Below are 20346 nucleotides of genomic sequence, written 5' to 3'. Positions count from 1 at the left end.
AATTAGTGAGTTTTATATGTTCTGGTAGGTGAATTTTGTTACCTTCGGACAAAGCCAGGCAAGCTGTTTCTCATTCTCTTTGTGCTAAGCGAAGCTAACTGGCTGCTGGCTACAGCTGCATATTTAACTGACAGATAAAAGAGAGGTATCGATCTTCTGATCTAACTCTCTGCGAGAAAGTGAATAAGTGTATTCAAATCACAAAGAACCAAATGTGAAAAAAACAACCCTGCAACTGCAGCTGACTAACTGGAAGGATAAAAGTCTACATAGCAGCCAAAACAAAAGTACTTTTACTTCTGGGGTGGAGGTGCAATGTGGTTTGAAGGCTGGGCATCGATGTGTCCAGCTCTCATTGGATACCTGATAAGAATTGGCCTTCTTGCAGAGTTCACAAACTTCAAAAAAATTTGCATTTTTTTTTTTTTGTTTTCTTGGACTAACTACTTTGAGCAGACAATGCCTGATATTATCTCTTTTTGCAGCTACAGCTTTTCTAGTGTGAAAATACTCGAACCCTGTGTAGAAACAGTGGGTTCTTATTTGTAGTGGAACACACAAATTAATAGAACACACAAATAAGCACCTATTTACATTCCCACTAACTTCCATTTAAAACAGACAGAAATCTGAGCAGAGTGGACTTCTACAGTTATACCACCACGATGGTTACCAACCCAATCAAGATGCTGTGCTTTCTCCCTGCATTTCCATCAGCCCCCACTAACATGAATGTCGATCCTGAAATTAAACGTCGGGATTGAATAGATATCTATCGCTATCTCCACTGTGGTAAAATAGAGGAATGTGTTACACTGCTGCTCTCTAACCTCTGTATAATGCCTCCAATCCACTCTCCATTGGCGCTTCCTGCTTCTTTTCTCTCCATCACAGAGCAGGTTCCCAGGAATGCATGCTGACCCTGAGTGCTTCCTCAGTATGCAGGAGATGTCTGAGTGTGTGTGTGTGTGTGTGTGTGTGTGTGTGTGAGAGAGAGAGAGAGAGACAGAGAGCGAGAGAGAGAGTCAGCGTTCTGGGTGGTAAAGCACAGCACGTGTTGGTTTGTTAAAAAACTTTCTGCAGGCCGATTCATGACAGTGATATTTTTAAGATGAAGCTGCTGAAAGCTGATATTTGCGCTTGTGTTTAACACATCTAAATTTGACATTTCAGGGTTTTTTCATCTTATTTGCAAGAAAAAGATCAGAACAACACAGTGTCACTTGAACTGGTTACAAACAGACTGAAGCACTGATGTTCTTTGTTGAGGGAACAGAAATCCTGTCCCTCGTTAGGCTCATAGACTGTATATTAATCTATGGGCTTTCCCTAGGGACAATTAAACATTACACTCTGCCAGTGCTTCCTCCAGAAATGTTCGAAGCAGATTAGCTGAATGTTAAATTCTTGATAAAAGATCAGTATCAATGTTTTTTGTTTTTTTTAACTCTTCCTTCTTTTTCTAAATGATTTCTTATTTAGTCATAAATATTTAATGTTATAGAGAAATACTCATTAAATCACACCCTCACCTCAGCCACATCAACAGTGCAGGTTTTTCATTCAGCTGTATTGGTTGAACCCATCATATTGTATTGTCCTATGTTTGTGTGCATGCATGTGATGAGCATGAGTTGTCTGAGTATTAGTATAGAGTATGTGTTTTTTCCTGTGGCTGATCATATTGTGTGTGTGAGTTTGAATACTTGTGCATGTGTGTGTGTGTGTGTGTGTGCGTGTGTGCGTGTGTGTGTGTGCGTGTGTATGTGTGTGTGTGTGTATGTGTGTGTGTGTAGCGGCACAGAGCAACTGACAGGGCTGTCAACTTGGCCCGGGCCCAGGAAGCCACATCCAAACATTCACAGCTGTTGCGACCGTCCTCTGTGGCAATCCTGACACACTTTCACTCTGAAATACCCACTCACAAGTAATTCTGATTCCATTATGGGCTAACTCCATATCATGTTGGTTATACGGGGGAAGAGCAGGAAATGTTAGAGAGTATTGGCTTCTCACATCTCCGCTTCATTACAATGCCTTTGATGAGTTCATCACGTCAGGGCTGGCTAATGAGTTTGAAAGGCGAGTGTCTGCTTTGCTCAGGGCTTGCTGACAGCAATAAAAGCCTGTGAGCCCTCTGCAGTGATGCTTTAGATGTAGAGTGGCCTTGTCAGGGACTGACAGCTCCACACGACAGAAAAGCCACGCTGAATGCACTCTTTGTTATGAACTAATCAATCTGAAACCGATCAATAACTTAGCTTCAGTCATTTCGGTTGGTCTGATGGCTCTCTCCTACCCTTCTTCTCCTTGGTCCTGTGTGTGTTTTGGGATGCAACATTTATATGCCTAAGTGTCTCTTTTTCCATGCAACTTGCTCTTTGTGTCTTTGTTTTCCTTGCTTTTGCCCATCTTTTGTGAGATCTTTCTGCCTGCTGTTGTTTTTCATGATCGGGTGATTTTGCATTGCATGTCTTCCATATTTATTGGCCATCAAATTTGCCATGCAGCAAAATTTACATGACTATCACTAGAGATGGTTCTGACTTTATTGTTAAGGATGTCAGTCTTGACAGGGAGGTCGATGTAAGTCCAGAGAGCTGGTTATGTCACTTTGACACATTTCAATCTGGGGCACTTGATTACAGTATACCAAGCAATCCCCATGGAAATAATCTGGGATTATCCTGTTGCCATGCTTATCCTCCACATCTCTGAAATGGATTTCCCCAAGACATCAACAAACACATGGCCACAGACTGTATAGACTGCATCATCTCTCATCTGTGATGCCATTTTTGTCCATATGTGAGAGTGAGATCTCAGAGGGATGGTTTTTGCCAATATGGCCCCTGATGATTTTCCCTGTCTTTCATGACCAGAGGCAATGGGCAGTGGCGCTGTGCCAGTCACCATGGCATATCATTATGTCCATGTGTGAGACCTCAGAGGGTTGTCTGCCAAAGGGCACACACTGTGGGTAGTGGGTATCTTAATCACAAAGCCTAAACACAAATTCAACTTCTGCCAGCCTCGCTCAGACACTAGACCATGCCAGACGTTGCCAGTCAGTACCTCTGTTGCTAGGCAGAGCTCAGAGGGGTGTGCAGCACCCTTGTGTTTTGTTGGCATTGACTTCACTTCTTCATTGTTTGGGGCTCCACAGACCCCACTGGTGTATGTGATAATAATATTTGCAAAAACCAATCAATTTATTTCATTCAAATTTTTCAATTTTTTTTTTTCATCTAATCTTATTAAAATACAATTTGTTTAAAAATATAAATCTTCCCTTTGCTACACACTGGGTTTGCACATTCAGTGAGGTTGACAAAATAAATAAATGACTATAAAGCATTTACACCAAACAGGAAAATAGTTCCCTTTTTCTAAGTTACATTGAGTTGAATTATTTTATTGCCATTACTATAGACCAGTGGATCCCAACCTGTGGGGCCGCGAAGGTATTGCAAGTGGGCCGACAAAGGATTAAAAGCAAAGAGAGTCAAGGGACGATGGTGAATCGACAAGTGATCTCTCTCCTCATCAAACAGCTGAGTTTCCCCTGCTTTCAGTTCAGCCCTGAATTTTGAATCATTTTAAAATAAAAACTGCTCTGAGAAGGCATCATTTAGCCACCATATTCCGGATGTGTCCCACCAACATTTTTTCAGTTTTTCAAGTGGGCTATGACTTGGAAAAGTTTGCGAACCACTGCTATAGACTATTAATAAAACCGTCATATATAAGAACATACTGAAATACACAAATTACCGTAAGGTAAGTGGTTTGCAGTTCAGAAGTCATTGCACAGTATATTTTTCTACACCACTCATGTTTGAAGTCAGTTAGACCCCAGAGACTCCCTCTTAGACTTCTCTTATGAACAAACTGTTAGAAAAAAATGAAACAATAACTGAAATCCAAATAGACCCTGTGGGGGTTTTTTGGGGGTGGAGAAGGGGGGGGGGGGGGTGATTAATGCTGTGAGAAAATATTGTTAAAATCAATCACAGGGGTTTCATGGTGATAAAACAAGTATGTTTTTTGATTTATTGAAAGGGGGCAGAGTCTCCAGGACCCAAAACTGAACATCAGAGTTAATGGACTGAAACTGCTCCAGTACACAGCACCTGATTGTGTATGTCTTTGTGACACAGTATGTGTTTGTGTGCATGACTGTATGTATCAGCAGAGAATTACAGAGGAGCAATAATGTGGAATTAGAGTTGAGTAGTTTGTGATGAATACATATAACGAAATGCAAATTTGATCAAGTATAGTGCGGTGGGGTGTTAAGTGTGAAGCTGCCACTGCTTGAGGGATTCCTGTACCTCACACAGTCTGTGATTTACAAGAGAAAATGCTCTGACTCTGAGCTGTGTGAAAATCACATTCAATATATACTAGTTACATTTCGCAGAGACTCAAAGGGTTTAAATACGCCCTGGAAATGTTTGCAATTTTCCACAGGCAAATTCTTAATAGAGATGATTAAAACTATTGTTAACCAATCAAACCTATCTATCTATCTATCTATCTATCTATCTATCTATCTATCTATCTATCTATCTATCTATCTATCTATCTATATACATTCTGAGCAGGAAATTGTGTCTTTAAATATCAAACAGAAAGCTTAAACCTTTCCATGGCATGGTAGGAACAAACAGACGGGCCGACTGTTTGCACTGCCCATTGAATGACAAATCAGAGTCAAGTGACCAGTGGGAACAGATGGATCGGGTTTAGAGGGGGCCCTGATGAACTCTCACACTGTCTCCGTCCCTCACGGTGTTACATTGTCCCGGCAGTCCTGTGGCGTTTGATCAATGTGCGTCATCGCTTCCACGTGGAGTAAGTGGATCCAAGTCCTCCCAATTCCCTACAATACTAAATGCATGACCTGTATTGGTTCTGTCAGAGTGATTGGTATTGTCTGCTGCCTGTCACGAACCCGTTTGTGATCGGCCTTTTACAATCACGCTGAGCGCATCAGCGTATCTCTGCCTGACACAGATGAGCTCTGGAGCCTGGCCCAGGTAGTGGATGATGTAGGCTAGCCACAGGCCATTGATGAGCAGCCCTTGCTCCCAGCTCCCCTCCTCCCATGCTTTCCATTTTTCTCTCCCTCCCTCTCTTCTGCACACTCCTCCCTCCAAGTCTCCTAGGCATGCTGCACCTGTCCCTGCACCAAAAATACCCAGGGATGCCAGCAACCCAGCAATCTGTCACCTCCAGGGCCTCACTGACATTTTTAATCAGAAAGTGATAGGATCACAGGTATAGACGATATTTACCCCCTTAGCAAACGCACTCCCCATACTCAAGGCTTACCTAGGAGTCATTGTTGTGAGAGTGGTACACACCAGTTTTTGAGAGAGGCAACAAAAACAGAAGCTGTGTCTCCAACTGAAAGCTTTTTGTCTCTGCACTGTTCATGAAGTAGACCCAGCTCTGTGGTTAGCAAGACAGAAATACATCAAAGGGTACATGTGATGGAGTCCAATTATTGGAGTGTTGGGATTAGAGGCCAATATGTAAAACACACTTTGCACTTTCCCACCCTTTCATGCTTTCTTAGTCTCACACCAAGGGGTATAATGATTTCCCCACAGCAAAAAAAAAAGAAAGGCTGTTAATGGGTAGTGTTGTGAATGCAATACAAAAAACACAGGGTATTAGTACATTTAATAAAGATAGTAGATTTTATGCTTAATCAGGCTCCAACATTGTTCGTGTGAGTAACAAAGACTGTATTGGAAAGGCTGATGAGGAATGTTTTCTTCATACCTAACATACTGTATCTACCTGTGCCAAGAAGTTTGTTACATCCCATTGGCAGTTTTTAAAAATGTGTGCTGAAGGCAAATTTCCCTGGCCCTCACTATAGAACATTTCTCCTGTATCATGGGATGCTGCAGCCTCGGGAAAAATAACAAAGAATCTCTTGAGCAGGGTGTTCTAAATAAATCCCAAATGGAAAATGCATTTTGTTTTTTTTCTGTTTTTTTCTACCTCAGCAATGCTAATGGATAATTAATGCTGGAGTGAACAGGAGAAATTTCCTATATAGTCACTGTCAGGACCCTGCTGAGGAGAAGACTCACACACAGGCAGATGTTACCCTTAGGCGAGTGATCTACAAAAGGATTTTTCTCTCCTCCCCCATCTCATCATGGACAATAGGAGGAAAATTTTATAAAAAAAACATCTCCAGATCTGTAAGAGGAACAGTGTGCACCTTCATTAGTGCAGCTGTGGGCTGTTGAGGCAGGCAGGTGAACAGGGCAAGTAATCAAATGAGAAGTTCAAAAATCCACCAACCCCGCCAGAGAGATAAGCTGCACTCCTCAGTCGAACTTAGCTGCTGTATAATTAAGGGTTATGAAGTGACTCTCATCTCACTATTTTTTGTTGCTCTTTGTTGGAAGCAGCCTATATAGTCTGCTGTGGCTGTGTCCCATTTCCCAGATAAAAAATGCCTTGGTAAGGGAATGGCTGCCATCCCCTCTATGGTTGAATAATGGTGTGATGCCCTTGCTGCACAGCCCCTTGGGGATTATGTTTCAACAGTAACCTGCCAGAGTAAAGGTTGTGGCAGTAATTAAAACCAAATATTTAAGAGTTGGCCAGCAGTCCGACGCTGAATTTTCAGATCAATGTGGGCCAGGCCCAAGGACCTTGTTGCCTGCCCAGGGCTCTGCATGCCCCACAGAGAAAGTCAAACAGATTGAGTCAGCTCAGCTACTGGCTAACTCACTGAGCTGTAAGGCTGTATGCCTGCTGGGACCTCTTGTTACAGAGCTGGATTCTTTTTCTCAATGTTTACTAAGGAGAGGAATGGGATGCACTGCTGACAGCTCTGAGCACTGGACATGTTCAGTGTGAGCATTCTGCTTCAAATGGGTTCTTCCCAGCAGCAGCAGCAGCACCAGCAGCAGAATGGACCTTGTGAATCTCTTCAAATACTGGCTAAATACTACTCCTGTTGCACCTGGCCCAAAAGCTAAATGCTTGAAAGAAAGATTTTAACACTGACCCCACCTAAATAACTCTCATGCATACTAGACAAAACTGACGGCAGATGGTGCAAAATAAAATAAGTGATTTCATTTAACCAGATACATTTATTTATTCACCTTACGGCAAAGAATGCAGCAACCTACACTGCATAATCATCACAATCAGTAACTCTGAATGAAAACGTCAACAGCATGTGTTACATGATTACAGTAATTATGTTATGATTTTGTTGTAACCTTTGTAGAGATATCTTAAAGTTATCATATGTAGAAGTTTGTGTTCAGAACGTCAGGAGCAGTGTGCTCAAGATGAACTAGTTTGTATGATGTGCTGTTGACCACATCTGAAGGCAAAATGTGTTTATAGCTGTTCAAAATGGCTACCCTTGAAGGTGGAGTGAAGAGCCAATGATCATGGAGGGAGGTTGAGATGGTGATAAGTGTTGAAATAAGGGGGTAAAGGTGCACATTTATATAATGTTGCACTTGTTTAGACACACAAACGTCACAGAAGTAGTTGTGTAAAGAATGAAAAAGGAGAACTCTCCTCCACACATCTGGCCAGTCGCTGTGTGAAGCCGGAGCAAATGCCAGATTGTTGCTTTTGGACAGTTAGAGAAATTGTCAGATGCAGCTGCCCCCTCATATTCTGATGTCAGAGAGGTGTTGGGAGAGGAGATTTCAGACACGGTTTGACCATCCAACGAGCACTTCAGGACGGCGTGTACTGATGTTTTAACAAAGTCAGATTGTCCTTGAAAGCAGGTTTATCCCACATCACTGCATTGGTCTGACAGGGGCGTAAAAGATGCTTTAGCAGAGAGCTTCTTATCTCTCCCTTCTTACATTATTAACTCAGATGGTCCTAGTTATTAATAGACTTACAGAGCATATTACCCATCAAAGCCGACATGAAAAAGTGCTTAATTGTCTTGTGTAATGATGAATATTGGGGAAAACATCCCATGAAACTTCAAACACTTTAGGGACTCAGCAATCTAAGTCTTTCAGTCCCTTTTGAGTTGAGTTGGTCTTTTGATTCACTTACCTAACAGTCAAAAATAATTCAGAAACCAAAATCACAGGACGACTGCCAACTCCGCTCCCTGGCAGGCTTCTCCTGGAGGCAGTTAGTGGACTGGCAGATAACATCCGTAGAGGATCGTTACATCCTCTCTGCTATTTCTTCGAGATGCTTCCCTAAGGCCAAATTCTTAAGATTTCACCGACTGAAATGTTTTCTTCCATCACTTACACTCTCTGCATTCAAGTGAAAAACAGTGTGAGTTACAGCAAACTGGCATAAACACCTGAGTTCTGAAAGCATTTAAAGGACTTTGTTGCACTTTGTTGCATGTTGAGTATGTTATGTCTAATTTTATGTTGTTTTTCCCCCTTGCTGTAAGCTGAGGTTTTTTGATGTCAATGAAACAAGTGTTAACAAGATTTTTGAGTATAGAGTCATTGCGGCACGTACTGTTAGAAAAACAAATAGTGTAGTTCCAAGTACTACAAAAATGATTACTTAAAGCCGCAGTAAAAAAGCTTGGTGTACGTGTGGATTTTGGGAGAAAATGTAAACAATTACACTTTCTTTGTTGTGGAGGGGCTTTTGAGCCCTGTCTTCAAAGCCTTCCCACCAATGGAAGTCCACATGCAAAGTTGAAACACAATGGCTTATACACAAGTAAGAGCAAAAACTATTTCAGTAGGCTATCATTATCATTGTAGGATGTTTATTTTGTGCAAGGCTACATTAAATGTTAAAGGCCTGCACTTATTTGAAGGAGGTATAATATTGCCATTGAGTTACACTGAGGGCGACAACATTTTGGAAAATTAGGCATGCTGAATCTGCTATTAGCAGCTCCTATTTGCTATGTACGACTGGATGTACTGACGACTATCAATTAATTACTTCGATACCGAAGAAAACTTGTGATGGTTTTCAGACAAGTTCTGGCGTTATACAGAGTGTCTTTTTTCTGTGCCTTCTAAGTGTGTTTATGGACATTTATTTACAATGACATTGGAGCTAATGATATCTTTGCAGAGTTGTGACTCAAATTTTTGACACAAATTGCAGCAATCAGGCGCTCAGGGTTTTTAAGTACCCTTGCATCATGTCCTCCATGAGCTGTGCATCATGCTGCAGCTGTGGACTGGGTTAATGGGCTGGACCAAAATTGTTTTTAAAACACCCTCTCACCTCATGCAGTATCTTTGCCCCCTTTATGCTTTGAAAACATGAATGTAACTTAATTTTTTGAAGGGAGCAATGAGCAATGCAAACATTCAGTTTATAATTATATATATATATATATATATATATATATATATATGTTAACAGCTACAATGATAACCTTCTGATTTTACCCAACTACACTTCTATATAATACATATTTTCAGTATATATAAATAGGCTACCATTACAATAACTGTACAGTTACTGTTCAGAAAATATACTGTACATTATATTTGTATAATTCTCAACACTTGTGTTTGCACCAGTGAGGGTACATATGTTTTACATTTTTATACATGTTTAGAGCTTGAGAGTTGAATGCTTTACCTCTGCCAGAGATGTAGGAAAAAGATAATGGCGGAGAAAAAGTGTAGCAAAGTGTACCAGTGCTGTAACCCCTCCAGCTTTATGCTGCCACACATGGAAGCTTATATTTTGCAGGAGAGAGCCTGGACAGGAAAATTGGGTTTTATACAGTATATTCAGTCAAGGTCAGCAGTTCCCCATCTTTGCTGAATACAGTCTGGGCAAAGCACTGCTTTCCCCTGAGACGTCTTTGTGTTTGCCAAAACTGTTTTGAGGGCAACCAAAAGGTCCTCTCTCTGGCGTCCTCCCACACCAAAGCTTTTGCTTTTGCAACTACAGAGACAGGATCTCTTCGGACTGCATGACACTCGTCCCATTTGTACACTTAAAAACAGACCATTTATTGAATGCATAAAAAGTCAGACATGATTCTACAGCCAAACAGCCTTTATCAGACCTTGGACAGACAGCCCCATTCAGCTCATTCACCCCGTCTCATAGAAATTACTTTTATATTAAATTGTTTTTTCATCCATGCAGGACTTTGACAGTAGAGTCTAGGATACACATCCTGAGTCCCGCCTGTGGTTAAGATTAGGGAAAGATGATGGTTTTGATTAAATGTTTATAATCATTTTGTGTTTTGTGATTCAACTCACTTTTTCTGTATTAAACCAGACCACAATCCTCCCTTAACATTAACAGGAGTTAAAGCAAGGAAAATTTCTGTGCCTGTAATATGTTTGGTGGTTAGCTGTAGGCTACAAGCCAGATGGATGACTGTTGTGGTGCATATCGTGACCCGTTTCAGAAAGACAAGAAGACTTAAAGACCAAAAAGACCTAGAAATCTAATTGTTTCTAACTGTGAATCCCCATGTTAACTTGAAAGGTCCAAATGGAAGAAAAATGCATTATCTACTCCCCCATTCCTCAGTTGGAAACCATAGTCTGGTAATTATATCCAAGTCCAGCCACAACTTTCAAAGCCATGAGGAACAGCCTATCCAATACGCCTACCTTTCTAACTTTTCAATACTCATTTCTCCATTGGTCTCTAAACTGTGGCATAAAAGGCCCACTGTTACAATTACAAAACAACAATTGCCAAATTAGTCCAAAAGATTGCGATGATGATATGAAAACAAAATGAATAGCCTATTCATTGCAGGTCTTTTTCAAAGTAGCGCAGTCACATGCATTATTGAGCTGACACTTCAGTGAGCCAGAGTGTAAACAAAGGTCAAGTATGTCTACTTGATTAAAACAAAATATAGGGTTCCTTATGGCTGTACATATATATATATATATAGCCATATTATTTCAATGTGACAGTCAAAATATGCACAAATATTTTCCATCTGTTTTTGAATCTAAAACGGCCTTTATTAATACTACTAATACTTGAGTCCCTATGGGTGGACATTATAATGCAAAATCAGATACTTTTGCAGAAAATAAAACAAATACATTGTCTATCAACATTTTCATGAAACATTGTCTTGTTGACTTACCAGACAAATGTCTATTCATTAGGTTAAATGCAGGCTGTATAGCATTTCCTTCAAAATGTTTTTGCAATTACAAGCTACTTCTAGCATGTATTTCTAGTATTGCAGCTTCTGCCACTGTATGTGGGACACACTAGGCAATTCTTTTAAAACCAAATTGTAGTTTAGTAGCAACTCAGACACATTTTCTCTTTGACCTTTTTTGTTTGTTTTACGATACTGTGATTTCTTTGCCATTATACATCAACTTGCTGATGTGAGACACAACTCCTAGAGTCTACAGAGTTTGTTGCGCTACTGTATACAGATGTCTGTTGGCAGTGATCAGTTATTTACATGTTGACACAGTAGATTTTTTTGGCAACCCAAATACATAATTGAGAGGAGTCATAGTGACCTGATTTAATATAATCTAATTAGAACAGTGGTGTGCATAAACTCTATGAGGAAGAGTGAAACCGGGCAGCTCTTTCATTGGTTGAAGGTTCAGGTTCATGACAGCGGCAACAGCTAACCAGAGTGATCAGAGGGGCACCTGGATCGGCCAGAGGGGCTCTCAGAGGACACTTTGAACTGTCCTAGGGCAAAAAATGAAGCATGGTCCCAAGTGTCCCATTAAGGCACACATATATCCTGATTAAATAGATGTTTTTATTAAAAAGGCTCTCAAAAGGGCAAGCGCTTCTACTCACCACCTTGCATACCACTGAATGGGAATTTCAGCAAATATGGTAAAAAATGTGTGTTAAAACAATACTACCTCCAACAGTTTTAATGTCAGCACTCACATTGTGTACTGAGCGAGCCTAGTTTCCTAACATAACATTATTAACATAAAATCTGGGTCACTGTCATAAATATGGGGCAATTAATTGGTTTGATTTTAGGTCTCAAAACATCAGACCCAGATCTGAAAAACACCATGTATGGCTATCCCTCTGGGCCGACACCTAACAGAAATAAAATAACCACAGGCTAGAGGGACAATACAACAGAGCATTTATACAACAAGCAACTTGATACACTGTCACAGGGAGGTTCATTACTTGTTGTTTACTTGTTTCACAGTGCAGAAACTTTAGAGAAATATTTTCGGCCACATCCAATTACAAACTAGTACTGCTACATATCCTGCCTATTGCTCGCAGTCTAAAGCTTGTAATTAGCACTGTAGCTTGTAATTACAATATTGATTTGCCAGTAGCGTGTCAATATTTCTGCTGTGTAGCGTGGTAGTGTTGTTTGATCACCATCACTAAATATTGGTGGATAAAGGGTTTTGTGACTAAATAACTATTCATTTCATTTCATTTCAATTTAAGTGATCTTCAATCTCAGTATAAATAGCTGCTGAAATTGGGGGACTGATATCTCATCATATAGTTTTTATAGCTTTGGAGTGGTGGGAGGAGGGGGGTGCGAATATGTTAAATATGACCATATTAATTCATAAGAGTTTTTTTTCTATAAGCAATAAACAATTTAGGTTTGTGGCCAAATGTAGAGCAACTTTTACACGAGTTAAATTTATGTTCTAGCTACAAAAGATTACATTAAACAATAAATAGCCAATAGTAGGAGAGCATGGGTCAGAGTAATAATATCCAGGTGGTATTTTTGTATTTATGTAATATTTTTGTGTAATTTGTGTACAATGTGACACTATAACATAAAATATTTGTATAGTAACTCCGTATTTGGCTGTGTGTTAATTGTGCGGCCACAGCTCACCCAGTTTCCCAGCAGAATATACTACTGCATGCAAATGAAGTGAAAGTCTTATTGCTAATTGCTAACTCTGTTTATGTTGATTGCGTCCTCTCTCACTGAACTGATAACCGCAATCTTCTATTAGAGAAATAATAAGGGTTGTGAGTTGTGGGGTGGTTTGGAGGGGTGATGGGGTGGCAAAACAAAAGATAGAATGCCAACTGTCGTGTGAATGTGAAGCCATATACGACACATGGATATAAGTCTAGGAAGAGTTTATCGGCAGCTTATGTCACGCATGGGCGGTAATATGAAAACAGCACAATAAGTGTCTCAGACAGCAGCACAGAGTGAATACAACAGGCTAATGGCTTACATTTAAAACAAAAGGCCAAAAATTGCACCCTGTCAGACTTAAAAGCTTTATATAACGTTGCATGAAGATTACAGCATTAATGTAAGACATGCCATACTTCGTTTTCCATAAAGCAAGAGAAAGTCTGTCATTTGCTCTTGATATGTTTTGCACACTGCTGTACTTAAAGTAATGCCCGCTACATCTTTGGAGTACCAAACACTCACCTTCTGCCGACATCAGAATTGAATGGCAGCTGTTCAGATTTCATAGTTTTCTCATCCACAGATAACAGCAGAATTTAGTCATCTGGATTATAAAATGTAACTACAATCACTTTAGAAACTCCCTGAATGACTTTAGCAGCACCGACCACTTTTCTCTACCCATCCAAATTCTCACCATATTCAAAACTCTCAGAGTTTTAAAAAAACATAAAGGCATAGAATAGAATTGAAAATAAGAACTTGTGCTTGTGGTTTTTGGGCATCTGAGATTCTTGTGTAATAACGTTTTTTTCACTACATGGAGTGCTGAAAATCCATCAGAACGTGTCTTCAAGACCCTCGCAGCAGTATTTTCCAAAACAAAATCCCTTAAAATCAATATTTTTACACAGTGACAAGACAAAAATTTTAGCTGTTGTCCCAATTATCCAATCACGAGACACCCCCTGAATGAATGTATAAAATTACCAGGTATTGTCTCTTCATTTTGAAACCCTGATCAAGGTCTATCAAGGTAGAAACTTCTTTGTTGTCTGTTTTTCATTGTCATGAACAAACCATGTAACCAATAAAGGCTCTTTTTTAACCAAAAGTCGAAGTAGTGCTGCTTCGCTTCACATCAATTTGCTCTTTTACACATTTCAAGACTTTATAACACCAATGAAATGTCTTCCGAGTACTGAGATATTGAGCTCTGTAGTATAGATTTGCTCATTGCTACATAATAGGCGAGGTGAATGGTCAAGACAGAGGCAAGTCCATGTCAACAAACCTACAAAAACAAGTCTGAAACAACAGAAAAACTGTCTTTAGACTGTGGTCAAGGCAGAGACCAGATTCAAGCACTACAACCCTCCAGTAATCATCTGACTCAGAGAAATAAACAGAAATCAATATGCTTCTTGATACAGCACATTTGATTGTCTTGGCAAGAACCACAATTACTATCAGCCGTTTCTGTCTCATATGCCCCAGGGGAGCACTATAGTTGCTTTCTCACTATTTGTTACAGTCTGGTCAGTACATGACCAGTCTGGAGGAGTCAGGAAACAAGGGTAAATCAGCCCCTCAGCTGATGACTCTCGACGGGAGGAGACAACATGGTCTGATGAGACCCACTCTCAGGACGAAACATTCATTCATTACTGGGCCATCACAGAGACCTTGTATCCTCCGATACGTTCTCAACATTATCCCATACTAGCAGGAAACCATTCAGATTCTTTTTCATCTTCCTTCCCCTTTTTGTTGTGCACTTTTTTTGTGAGTCTGTTCTGCAGCGAATTTGACGGTTTGGAGATGGCAGACTTGAAAGGGAGGGACAGAGGTTTGAGGCCACAAGGATTTTGAATACAGAGCATGCCTGGAGTGTGTTGTGATTCATCCTAGGAAATCAAACTGGCTTTGTGCTGGAGCTTGGCAGATTGGTATCCCGTTGATCTTTTTTGTCTGATAAAATGCATGGCTACTGAGACTCGAGGTGGAGCGGAGGAATGGTCTGCTGAAAGGGCTTGCTTCATATGCGCAGAGGTCACTAGGAACAGCATGAAGGTAGGGCTCAAACAGTGGGTTGCGTTGTTCTACAGCCACTCATCAGCCCACCAAATCTTTCCAGTTTTGTCTCCCACTCAAGGCCATGCATGTACCATTTCCTGTAGGGTCCAATGACTGGAGCAAAGCACAAACACTGATAGGGTGTGAATTATGTGTGTCCCCTGTGGCTACCAAAATTCTATCATTTTTATGCCACCAGGAGTTTTTTTTTATGCCACAATGGGCCTCTGGTTGTGACTTTGGGTGGTTTTCCAAGTGTAACAGTTTGCTAACTTGCTGCAGCTCCTGTACGATCACGTGAGAGTTTTATTTTGCCTTCCAGCCCAGCAATCGTGCAGTTTTATTTAAAAGTTTTCATGGTCTTCCAGATCTTGTCTTGACATTGCAATTCCTCTTAAACTGCCATTTCTTAATAAGTTCTGGACAGTGGAAATTGATATCTACAAAGCAGGGGCCTCGCAGGCATCATTTAGCTTCAGTTTCAGATCTTCAGTCAGTTGCTTCGAGGAACTCATGGTCGTGTGTTACCACAAGGTTCGAGGGGAATTTATTAGCTCTTAAGTTTGTGAAATAAAATGTAACAGTATTTAAATATTTGAGGAAAGGTTCATTTTAATGTCTGTTTGCCGCAGGGATTGTATTTACCTCATTTCATTTCACTTTCACTTAAATTTTAGCGAAGTGTAAGTGTTTTGTAATTTTGCTGATTAAAATTCTACATGCAAAACAAATGATTAATTCATAAATGATGATGCATTGTTACAGATTTAACTACACAAAACTTTATATAGTAGATAAATCACTTACTTTTTCCCACTGCATACAGTAGATGATACAGTGTGTGTCAGTGAAGTCAGAATTTCCTGAATTAGGCCCTTGACATGACATAAAGTTGTCGTCATTGAGCTTAGAGCAAACATATGAGCTGAGTATGATCAGTATGTGGTGACAGTGACAGGAGACAGTGGGGGGTCCTGTGCTCTCGCCCTTGCTCCTGCCACCAACTCTACAGACAGAAGGGGGCGAGTGAGTCCTGTTGCTAGGATACAGAGCATGGCTCTTAAAGGGGAGCAAGAAGAAGTGAATGGTGAAGCCAGTGATTCTCCCCACAAACAAACCCGGCTTTTCAGGCACTGCAAATATGTCACTGATCAATGACACCATCCCCTTTAAAGTGTATGTCACCAGTGCTGCCGGTGGCGACCTGGCTCACCTTAGGCAGGAGGAGCAAATGATCCATAGAAATTAAGGAATTAATTTATAATTCAAAAGGCATCAGTGATATTGACATATAGGGCCTATCAGAGGCACAATCATTAATTCTCCATTTTGTATTCTTTCATTGAATGCATTAAAAAAGCATTAAAGCTTTGTCTCGGTGCATCAAGCAACACCTTTTGTGCTGCAGCCAGGTGGTTGAAGTTCACAGCACTTTGTTAAAGTGACTTTTTCTTCCCATCAATCAACAGCACTACTGACCCTAAAACCCCACGCCGTAATTGCCTTCAGGATTAAAATGGATTGGAGCCTCTGCTGAAATCCTGCATGCATTTTCCATTAGTAGGAAGCAGGAAGTTTTGCAGATGCAGACCTAAAGTAGGGACGCAATGAAAATGTTGGATTAGTTTTTCCTCTCTTTCATCTTTATGAATATTCAAAATCCTTGTCAGGGAGTATAAATAAAGCACTACCTGCTCCTATAAGCTGTTTACCATGCAGTGTACATACTGTAGCTTTTTGATTAGGTGAAAAACGGCTGTCAAAACCCAGTGATTTGTCACACATATCTAATATTGTATTTTGGCCTCTTCTAAGAGATATGATCAATTGAGGCTTTGTGTAGTCTCGAGCAAGCAATAGATGTAATTATATCAAACATTAGATTACATAACATTAGATTACAGCTTGGTTCCTATTATGAATACGGAGAAGGTCAAATGACTCACTACATTGCTTGTAATATGATTACAGTTGAGTCAATGGAGGATAAGCATCCATGAAACAAAAATTATGTTATCAAATGCATATCACAGGCGCCGTGAGTTGTTGTTTTCTATGTATGCTGCGAAAGCCAATTTAGGATATGCACTGTAAAAACAAGCGGTATCGAAAGACAGCCCCATTTGCATACTTATGATACAAAGAACCCTAAGAATATTGTTTCACACATTAATTAGGGCTGAGATTTCTTGGCCATAAATAGAAACACGCAAATTCCATGCAACAACTAAACATGTTCCACCCTTACAATAATGAATGTTTACTTCCCTCCTACCGCCGGGTGCATTATTTATTTATTTCCTTTCTCTCTCTCTCTCTCTCTCTCTCTCTCTCTCTCTCTCTCTCTCTCTCTCTCTCTCTCTGTCTCTCTCTCTCTCACATACACACACACGTGTACATTAAATCCTCGCGCAGCGCTGGGGAGGCAATGCAACCTGCTCCCATTAGGAGACAATGATGTGCTGAGCCGTGTTCTCCTCCAGTGAATGCTGCAGTTAGCTATGTATGTATGTATGTGTATGTGTGTGTGTGTGTGTGTGTGTGTGTGTGTGTGTGTGTGTGTGTGTGTGTGTGTGTGTGTGTGTGTGTGTGTGTGTGTCTGTGTCTGTGTGCGTTCATTACTGACAGGCTTTAGCATATGCCCTCAATCTATAGTTTACTGTGTGTATGGAGCTGCGCTGACATCTCTCTGTCCCTCTATCACTCTCCTCTGTTCAGACTATTACCATCTCTTTGACTTGTCCTCAAGGTCTGTCCCCTCTTTTTCTTGACACCTCCATCAGATGCACAGGACCGATAGATGTATGGGACCAGAAGGTACTCTGTTTTTTTTTTGTTTTTTGTTTTTTTCTGAGACAACAGCAAAGTGCATCCAAAAACTGCTTGTTAGTCAAATGTTCCACTCTGCTGTCCTTTCCAGCTGATTCAGTCTCCTTCTCATATCTCCCTCTCTGCCTTTCTGCTCTGCCTCGCATTAATCTGAGACTCAGATTTATTGGACAAATGTGTTCACACACACAAGGACTTTGGTTCTGGCCGTTAGTCACTCTCAAGCAATACAGACAACGTACCTATTATTTACAGACAACACACGTGTATGTATGTAATATACAGATTATGTATTATAATGTGCATCACGTATGGGAATCAAATTGTGATGTATAAGTATTTGTACAGTACATTATTTGTGGATGTGAAGCAGGTTGTAATAAACACCTGAGGAGACTATGTCATAGCAGATGATACTGGTCAGCTATGCGGGTGATGGCATGAGGAAAGTAACAGCTCCTTTGTCCGATGGTTTTGGTTCACAGGGTTCTGAAGCGTCTCCCGGAGGCTGTCAGAGGTGGGATGGGGCAGTTGCCTTTGGGGGGTGAGGGGTGAGGATTTCCACTTAAACCTACGGTACAAGATATTCAGGTTGTCAGTCAGAGGGAGTGGGGGGGGGGTTGTGAGGTTTTGCAGGCCTTTTCACACTGATACAGGGTCATTGGCTGAAAACCTGCTTCAGCTCTTGAGTGAGCTTCTTTTAGCCACTCTGATCTTCCTTGTCAGTGAGTGTCTGGCCTGCTTGTACAGGGCTCTGTCCCCACTTCTGCAGGACTATGTCTTGGCCTGGCAATGTTCTCTTAGTCTGGCTATGAACCATGGCTTGTTGTTATTGTTGTATGTGCGGAAGGTCTTGGTTGGCACACACACAGGTCTTCAAAAAATCTGGTGTAAGATGTAACAGTGTCAGTCAGATCGTCCAGGTTGCCAGGTTCAGCATGCCAAATCGATGTTTGTTTACTTCAGAGAGAGAGAAAAAAATCTCCACTTTATCAGATAACTGTGTGGCAGAATATCTTGGCTTAACAAATAGACATCTTGATTTCAGTACTCTCTCAGTGGAGTTTTGAATGATATACCTTTTTTCTAAATATTCGTTATTGAACTCAAATGATCACTTAGTATGGCATGTTGCTTTCAACCACATTGCCCTTCATGGGAAAGCATTTCCCTTAATCCCTCTCACCGAGAGAAGAGAAGATGTTTGATGTGGGTGTTGTGTCTAGCCAATCCTCACTGGGCCACTGAAGTCATATCTGTAAAAGCTGCTTGATGAATAACGTTTATGTAAAGTCTGTCTGCCAGGCTCACAACAGCCTGGTTAAGTGACCTGAGCATGCACCAGACTCCCTGTACACGCTGCTCCTCATATCATCCCACTGCCTAACGGGAAACATGAAAATACATTTTCTGCCTGTAATCACACAGCTTGGACTGATTGCGCTGTAGTGTTATGCTGTGTTTTTGCCGTTGTTTGTGCCTGGTGGTTGGGTGTGGTAAGGTGAAAAGAACAAGCTGAAAAGAAGCAATTTGATCCCACTGTCGGTTAGCGTCATGCATATTGCTCCTGCGGGAAACACCTGAAACAATTTGTTTTTGTGTTATCGAGCGTCGGCTGTAATGCCTCCATTTCTCTGCTAGTTTGACACTGAAATTTGTGTGTGGCAGCTCAACAGCACATTGCTGATGCATGTTGTTTTCATCCATAAAGCAACATGCAGGATTTTGAACCCATAAGACTTCATAATCAGCATTATTGTGTGTCACTGTTGACCTTAATCAAGAGTTTCTCAACCTTGGGGTCACAACCCCACATGGGGTTGATTGATATGCAAGGCTGGTCATGGCAGGATATATACTGTATATATATACAGTATATATATATATATGGTATTTGTGTGATGTATTTTGAGCCAGTGACATGGCTGTAGGGATGGCGGTGTTGGTCAGCTGATTGGTCATTTACAGCAATTCAATGGATTGCCATGAACTTTGTTGAAGGCATTCATGGTTTTGAGAGGATGAATCCTAATGACTTTGGTAATCCTCTGACTTTTCCTCTGCCCATGGAAATCTTAGTTTGTCCAATATTTCATTTCATGACCAAATACTTGAAGGTCTACATCAACTATATCAGAATCAGCTATATTTTGTGCTTATTAGTGTCACAACACAAGTAGTACGAGTAAGCTGATTTGTTTTAGTTGAAGGATCTGAGCCTTTTGGCTGCACCAGACTCAGTTATCAACACAAAACCAAGATGCAGACCTTACCTGAAACCCAGGTCAGCTTGGTCATCTTTTTGTTGTTGCTCCACTCACTCAGGCCAGCACATACAGGTCTGCTCCAGTCCTCTTCTTGTGTTAACAGCTGTGCAGAAAGGTCAATATTAGTTCCCGTTAATTTAGGCTAAGAGAAAAAAAAAGTCACCATACATTGTCCATCACTGTCTCAATGAAAAGTTGCTATTTGCACTCCTCGGCAGAATGCCACATCCCTCTCTCTCTTGAGAATGGCAACCAATCAAAAGCAACAAATAACCTGGTGACATGGTAACATACTAAACTAAGAAAGTGCACAAGATA

This window comes from Seriola dumerili, unplaced genomic scaffold, assembly GCF_002260705.1.
Source record: "Seriola dumerili isolate Sdu_G_001 unplaced genomic scaffold, Sdu_1.0 BDQW01000002.1, whole genome shotgun sequence".
Taxonomy (NCBI): Eukaryota; Metazoa; Chordata; class Actinopteri; order Carangiformes; family Carangidae; genus Seriola; species Seriola dumerili.
The sequence above is the reverse complement of the archived record's forward strand: the minus strand, read 5'-3'. Positions refer to the sequence as shown.